This window comes from Ictidomys tridecemlineatus, chromosome 6 (assembly GCF_052094955.1).
Source record: "Ictidomys tridecemlineatus isolate mIctTri1 chromosome 6, mIctTri1.hap1, whole genome shotgun sequence".
NCBI classification, from domain to species: Eukaryota; Metazoa; Chordata; class Mammalia; order Rodentia; family Sciuridae; genus Ictidomys; species Ictidomys tridecemlineatus.
Genome location: NC_135482.1, coordinates 47,197,355 through 47,206,008, shown reverse-complemented (window position 1 = coordinate 47,206,008; position 8,654 = coordinate 47,197,355). Strand labels below are relative to the sequence as shown.

Sequence of the window (8,654 nt, the reverse complement as noted above, 5' to 3'; positions counted from 1 at the left end):
ATAGAATGAACAGAAGATTCAATGTCTCTGGAACTCCATTAAAAAATGAAATTTACACCTAATTATAATATATGTGGAAGAAAAGCTAAAGGCTGAAGGCATAGAAAGCTTATTCAATGAAATAAAAGTAGAAAATTTACCCAATCTTGGGAAAGACGTGGACATTCAAGTACATGACAAATTTAGAACCTCTTTTTCTGGTAAACATTACCGAAAAAGAACCTGTCCATGATATAATATAGTTAAAATTGCCAAAAGTACTACAAAGAAAGAACTTCAAACTCTGCTAGAGAGAAGCACCGAATCACATTTAAAGGAAAACCCATTAGACTAAAATCAGATTTCTCAGAAAAAAATGTAAAGGACAGGATGGCATGGAGCAATGCATTTCAATTGCTAGGTGTGACTTGGTGGGTTGGGGGCAGTTAACCAAGAATGTTATACCCAGCAAGATAATCCTCAGAATTGAAAGGACATAAAGACCTTCTAATATAAACCCAAACTGAGAATTCATGAACACTATACCAGGATCACAGAAGATAGTTAAAGAACTCTAATACCCTGAAGAGAAAGATAAATAAGCTCAATCATGACAGCATGTGAAAGAAATTTAACTAGAGAGGTAGAAAATAAATGAGGAATAGGAATGAAATATCAATGCAATAAACCATCGAATTTCTAAGATGAATAAGACAGTATAAGTAAACAATATTCAAAACAATCAGTACAAAAATAGCAAAATTATAAGAATGAGTACATATCTGTCATTAATAACCCTGAACATAAATGGTCTTAATTCTCTACCAAGAAGACACAGACTGGCAGAAAGGATTAAAAAACAAGATCCAACAATATGCAACCTATTAGAAACTCTCCTCATCTGCAAAGAAAAACACACTGAAAATGAAAGGATGGAAACTGATATTATAAGCAAATGAAATCTGAAAGCAAACAAGAGTATCTATAAATATATCTAACAAAATAGACTTTAAAACAAAATCAGAAAAGACTGTTTTAGACAGCATTTTTAAAATTGCTGTGACCAAAGTCCTAACAAGAACAATATAAAGGAGGAAAAGTTGATTTTGGTTCATTGTTTTAGAGGCTCACACTGTGGTCAGATGAACCCATGGCTCTGAGCCCAAGGTGAAGCAGAACTTCATGGCACAAGGGCATGTCACAGGACAGCAGCTCAAAACATGACAACCAGGAAGTAGAGAGTCACTGACTAGGGACAAGATATAAACCCCAAAGGCACACTCCAGTGACCTACTTTCTCTAGCTAAAGCCTATCTTCCTATAGTTAGCCCAGTTAATATGTATCAGTGGATTAATCCACTGATTATGTTAAAGCTCTTATAACCTAATCATTTCACCTCTAAACTTTCTTGCATTGTCTTACACATAAGCTTTTGGGGTACACCAACATATCCAAATCATAATAGAAACAAAGAATGTCACTACATACTTACCAAGGGAACAATGTATCAAGAAGATGAAATGATTATAAATATATACACACTGAAGATTGGAGCATCCCATTCTATATAACAAACCCTCTACCAAACATAAACGGAGGGTTAGGCCCCAATGATAGAATAGTGGTGACTTCAATAATTGACTTTCAGTAATATTCAGATCATTCAGAAAAAAATCAATCAAGACATATTCAGAGTTAAATTATACCATAGATCAAATGAACAGATTAGACATGTACAGAATATTCATCCACAGTTGCACAATAAACATTCTTTTCAGCAACACATGTAATATTTATCAAAACAGAACAATATTATGTGACAGGACAAGTCTTAACAAATTAAAAAAACTGAAATAATTTCTTGCATCTTATCAGATTACAAGGAAATGAAATTAGAAATAAATAGCAAGAGAAACTTAATGAATTATACAAACACATGGAACAACACACTATTGAGCAAACAGTGGGTCATTGAAGAAATCAGAAGGGTAATTAAAAAATTCCTTGAATCAAACAAAAATGTAAATGCAAAATACAAGAATCTGTGGGGTATAGCAAAAATAGTACTGAGAGAAAAGTTTATAGCAGTTAAGTATCTACATTTAAAAAAGGAGAGAGATTTCAAATAAATAACCTAATGATGAATCTCAAAGTCACAGAAAAGCAAGAACAAACCAAATCCCAAATCTTAGAAATCAATAATAAGACCAGAGCAGAAATAACTCACAAAAAGCACATTACAGACTCGCGTCGCGGCGGCGGAGACGAGAAGCTCTCGAGGAGGAGGACTCCGGATCAGGGTCGGCGCTCGCCCTCGCTCGCCTCGCCCCCGGCCTCGGCCCCCCGCGCCATGGAGAAGACCGAGCTGATCCAGAAGGCCAAGCTGGCCAAGCAGGCCGAGCGCTACGACGACATGGCCACCTGCATGAAGGCCGTGACCGAGCAGGGCGCTGAGCTGTCCAACGAGGAGCGCAACCTTCTCTCGGTGGCCTACAAGAACGTGGTCGGGGGCCGCAGGTCAGCCTGGAGGGTCATCTCGAGCATCGAGCAGAAGACCGACACCTCCGACAAGAAGTTGCAGCTGATTAAGGACTATCGGGAGAAAGTGGAGTCGAGTCGGAGCTGAGGTCCATCTGCACCACGGTCCTGGAATTGTTGGATAAGTATTTAATAGCCAATGCAACTAATCCAGAGAGTAAGGTCTTCTATCTGAAAATGAAAGGAGATTACTTCCGGTACCTTGCTGAAGTTGCCTGTGGTGATGATCGGAAACAAACGATAGATAATTCCCAAGGAGCTTACCAAGAGGCATTTGATATAAGCAAGAAAGAGATGCAACCCACACATCCAATCCGCCTGGGGCTGGCTCTTAACTTTTCTGTATTTTACTATGAGATCCTTAATAACCCAGAGCTTGCCTGCACACTGGCTAAAACGGCTTTTGATGAGGCCATTGCAGAACTTGATACACTGAATGAAGACTCATATAAGGACAGCACCCTCATCATGCAGTTGCTTAGAGACAACTTAACATTATGGACATCAGACAGTGCAGGAGAAGAATGTGATGCAGCAGAAGGGGCTGAAAACTAAATGCAAACAGGGTGTCATCCTTCTTCCCTCAAGAAACCTTTTTACACATCTCCATTCCTTATTCCACTTGGATTTCCTATAGCAAAGAAACCCATTCATGTGTATGGAATCAACTGTTTATAGTCTTTTCACACTGCAGCTTTGGGAAAACTCCATTCCTTGATTTGTGTTTGTCTTGGCCTTCCTGGTGTGCAGTTACTGCTGTAGAAAAGTATTAATAGCTTCATTTCATATAAACATAAGTAATTCCAAACACTTAGTAGAGGACTGAAAATGTATCTGATATTTAAGTAATCTGAACCAGTTCTACAAGTGACTGTGTTTTGTATTACTGTGAAGATAAGAAAATGTAGTTAATTGCAATTTTAAAGAGTGTTCTACATGACTTCTTACTTTCTACATTCCCTTCTTTATTCTTCTTTGAGGGTTTCCTTTCAGTAAGCAACCTTTCTATACTCTTACTGTATTCCTTTTTAGTGGGAATCCAGAAGTATTAGATGGAATGGGAGAGCACTTGACATTTCCTGGCTTGGGGGGGGGGTCACAAATTGAAATGCCTCCTATATCCCATGTTGTGGAGGTCATGTCCATCTGTGATCACAGGGAGTTTCCTTATTCACTCATCATTTGCTGCTGTTTAAGTTGACAACTTCCCTTCCCAATAAAAATTCACTTACACCTCCTGCCTTTGTAGTTCTGGTATTCACTTTACTATGTAATAGAAGTAGCATGTTGCTGCCAGAATACAAGCATTGCTTTTGGCAAATTAAAAGTGCATGTCATTTCTTAATACACTAGAAAGGGGAAATAAAAGTACACAAGTCCAAGTCTAAAACTTTAGTACTTTTCCATGCAGATTTGTGCACATGTGAGAGGGTGTCCAGTTTGTCTCGTGATTGTTCTTTAGAGAGTTGGACCACTATTGTGTGTTTCTAATCATTGACTGTAGTCCCAAAAAAGCCTTGTGAAAATGTTATGCCCTATGTAACAGCAGAGTAACATAAAATAAAATTACATTTTATAAAACCAAAAAAAAGCACATTACATAGGATCAATAATAAAAGAGTGAATGCTTTAAAAAGATGAACAAAACTGATAAACTGGATAAACCTTTAGCTAAACTAACCAAAAGAAATAGAATACTGAAATTAGAGATTTTTTTAAAAGGCAATGTTAGAAGGACTATCACTAAAATTTAAAGCATCACTATGGATTATTTTGAAAAACTATATATCAATAAATTGGAAAACTAGGAAAAAAATGGAAAAAGCTTCTGAACACATATGACCTACCAACCCTGAACGAAGATGACATTAAAAAATCTAAATAAATCAATGATAACTAATGAGATTGAAACAATAATAAAAATTCCCAAAACAAAGAAGACCTCACAACTGGATAAATTCACTGTTGAATTTTATCAGACTTTTAAAGTCAAATTATTCCACAAAAAAGAAAGGGAAGGAAAATTTTCAAATTTATTCAGTGAAAACTGCCCTGTATTACTCTTCTACCAAACCTCATATACACACAACCAAAAATAGTCAACAGCACATTGAAAAGATTGTTAACCATGACCAATTTTGCTTCATTCCTGGGGTGCAAGGATGGTTCAACATATGCAAATCAATAAGCATAACACAGCACATGAATAGAATCAATGATAAAAATTACATGATTATCTCGACAGATGCAGAAAAATTCCACATCTCTTCATGATAACAGCCCTGAACAAATTAATTTAGAAAAATCAAACCTCACAGCGGGTCAAGATGGCAGCATAGAGAAGGTTACTTTCAAACAGCTCTATAACACTGCACCAGAGAGAGAAAAAAACAGCTTCTCTTTGAGGTCAGTTAAAAAAAAATCCTACTGCGATTTAATACTGGACTCTCAGAACAGCCTAGGAACTCAAAGTTTGGGTAGAATTAAATTTTTTAAAGATAAAAGAAAAAAAATCCACCACTGGCACTGGTGGCTGCTGATGCAGGCTGAAGAGAGAGACTAAGATGATTTCATAGGGCACCAAGGCCTGTCCTGAAGAGGAGAGGATGTTGATAGCCGACACTGAAGAGCTGAATCAGGGGATGAGCTACACTTTGTTTTCATAGGAGAGGTAAGCTGTGCATTTCCCGGTGACCTGCAAAGAGCAGGAACAAAGGCCATCTTTTCCCACGTGTTAGGGTGGCTGGCAAGTGTGGGTCCAAACCCCAGTGCCCAGACCTGTGTAATTCCCACTGGGTCCACAAACCTGTCCTGACAGAGGCCCATCATTCCACCCAGAATGTTAATAAAAAACTAAGTAAAATTCAGGCATGCAAAGCGTTGTAACCAGGGAAATTAGAGACACTCAGACCTGAGAGATCCTGGATGTCTCTCACATTTTGAATCTCATGATTCCTGGGACCAGAGGGGGAAAACAGGGACTTGGTCTGGTGGGAGAGGAGTGAATGTGTCCTTTGAGACTGAGCACAGATGGCCAAGATATGGGAGCTGTTGGTTGTAGGAAGTGGAGCAGGGAGAAGAACTGGTTCCTCCTCTGCTCTAGGGGAAATTCAAGTGATACAGACACCCAGTGTGAACTAGAAGCAGCTGGGCTTTGGAGGTGTGCTGATTTAAAAGCTGCACCAAACATCATTCTGCAAGCACCAGGGATCTATCTAGACCCTGAAATCACCTCTGTGAGCTCCACCTGTGGGAACCCTTTCACAGAACTTTACAGAGACCTCTTGCTGTGAGTGGAGTAGACAACACCCTCCAACCTGCCCCACATCATACCACTGAGAATGGAAGCTGAGACCAAGCAACCTGACTAGCTCCACATAAAGAAGGAACTGACAGCCCCTGACTACCACCCTTGTGTTGGAATAACTTTAAGTCTCAGCTAGCAGCGACTAGCAGCTCAGAAGTGCCTGAAATATCCACCTTCCTTCAGGCCTGACAGGAGCGCCTGCAGGATGGGGTGAAACCACATCCTCAGCACTTGTGGTTAGCATTGCCAAATGGCCCGGCCAGGAAACTGAGAGTCAGGGGCTTCAGGGCATGAAACCCCTGACTCAGTAAGGGCTAAAGACCCTTCCAGATTGCTTTCTGCCACAACAGCAATATTTAGAGTTTCCTCACAGTGTGGTTACATTAGGCAGAAGATGATTGGCTTATGGATATTGTCTTGCTTATGTATGATTGACAGGCACACCCCACTCAAACCCTATAACCCTTGTGTGCATTCCAAAAATAAACTGAGCTACTGGTTGACGACCTGAGGCAGGTCTCCAGCCAGTTCTCTCACCAGCTCCCCAAGTCTGTGTGTTGATTCCGCGTCTCTACTCCTCCCACCCCCAGACAAGGTAGCCGAGTGACCATGGATCACAAAGGGACTAGGAACACATTCACCCTTGCAAATTATACATACCTCAAGAAAAAAAAAAAACGTAAAGAAAGAAAACTGGGAACTAAAAACCAACATATGATATCATAGATAATTTTTTGCCCTTTATAATAGAAACAATAACTTAATCAAGAACTCCCCTTTCTTTTTAAACTTTTGTGTGCTGAATGGTCCATAGACATTTGTATAAATACATATTTATCTCACTCTTCTTATTTCTAGCATTTCTTGAAGGTAGTTATTTTTTTTGACTCTGTCTTTTGAGGACTAAGGCTTTTGATTAGTATACCTTGGTTTTGCTTTTTATTGTTTTATTGTTGTTGTTGCTCTTATATTGTATTTCTCCTGTTTATTTGCATTGATTCTGTTCCTTTTTTCTTTCATGAACAGCCAAATTTTATTGTTCATTCACTTTTCCTTTAACTCTTTACTGTCTCTCATCTTCTGTCTCAATTATTACATCCTACATCTCCTCTGCATTCTCCCTTTTTACCTCCTTGAACTAGCAAGCCCTATTGTAAGCATAATATCTCTACTGTTGACAATTGCCTACCATACCATTTCTGTTTATAATGCCAATTAATATTGTAGATGCCAAAATGGGAATGCAGTATTTAGTTTAATGTTGAATATTGATTACATTGATTGTTCTTATTATTTGTCTCTCCTTAAAATGTGAGGTACTAAAAATCTTCAGGAACAATATAAATTCATGAAGTAGAAGCTCTGCCACCTCAGATTCTTAAGGACAAATGAGAAGAGATAGAAACAACATGAAAAATCAAGGTAACAAACCATTCCAAACAAATCAAAATGCCTCATTAACAGAACCCAGTGATACCACAGTGAAGGAAGTGTCAGAGAAGGAATTCAGAAAGTTCATAGGTGAACTAATCTGTGAAGTAAAAGATAATATAAGTTGTGAAATCAGAGAGAAAATCCAAGCAGTGAAAGACCAGTTTAACAAGAAGATAGAAATCCTGAAGAAGAATCAAATGGAAATTCTCAAAAAATAAAGGAATCAATAAACCATATTAAAAAATCAATTGAAAGCATCACTAGAAGACTAGACCACTTGGAAGATAGAGTTTCAGACACAAAGCAAAATAAAAATCTGAAAAAAAAGTTCATCATGGAGAAAAGATGTTAAGAGAACAGGAACAGAAGTTTAAAGAAATATGAGATAACATGAAAAGACCAAATTTAAGATTTATCAGAATAGATGAAGGCTTAGAGATACAAATCAAAGGAATGCACAAACTTTTTAATGAAATAATATTAGAAAATCACCCAAATCTTAAGAATAAAATGGAAAATCAGATATAGGAGGTTCACAGGACTCCAAATATATACAAAATTACAACAGACACACACCAAGTCACATCATTATGAAAATGCTAAACAAACAGAATAAGGATAGAATTTTAAAGGCTGGCAGAGAAAAATGACTGGTCAAATTTAGAGGGAAACTAATCCAGATCTCAGCTGATTTCTTATCACAGACCCTCAGAGTTATAAGGTCTGGAAATAACATATATCAACTTATGAAAGCATATGAATGCCACCCAAAAATATATATCTGAAAAATTAATTTTCAGATTTGATGATAAAATAAAAACTTCCATGATTAACAAAAGTTAAAAGAATTCACAGTTAGAAAGCCTATACTACAAAATATTCTCAATACAATATTTCATAAAGAAAAAATAAAAAATAAAATTGAAAACAAGCAAAAAGAGGAACTATACCACAATAATAGTCAATCAAAAGAGAAACTAATTCAAATTTAAAATCAGAAATAAATCAAAATTACAGGGAATAAAAATTGTTTCTCAATGATAACACTGAGTATAAATGGTCTAAAGTCATCAATAAAAAGAGATAGACTAGCAGAATGGATTAAAAACAAGACTCAACAATATATTATCTCCAAGAGATTCACATCATAGGCAAAGACATCCACAAACTGAAGGTAAAAGGTTGGGAATAAAACATCATTCACTTGGATCTCATGAACAAGCAGGGGTTTCTATCTTCATATCAGATAAAGTAGACTTCAAACCAAAGTTAATGGGAAGGGACCAAGAATTTTATTCCATAGTACTTAAGGGTATTTGTACATCAACCTAATATAACAATTGTAAATATTTATGCCCCCAATAATGGAGTATATATGTACATCAAACAAACTCT

The 8,654-nt window shown here is 37.2% G+C and overlaps 1 pseudogene; it reads left to right on the top strand.

Annotated features, from left to right (window-relative positions):
• Positions 1-2,215: 2,215 nt before the first annotated feature.
• On the top strand, positions 2,216-3,756 carry LOC101955790 (14-3-3 protein theta pseudogene; annotated as a pseudogene).
• The last annotated feature ends 4,898 nt before the right edge of the window (positions 3,757-8,654 follow it).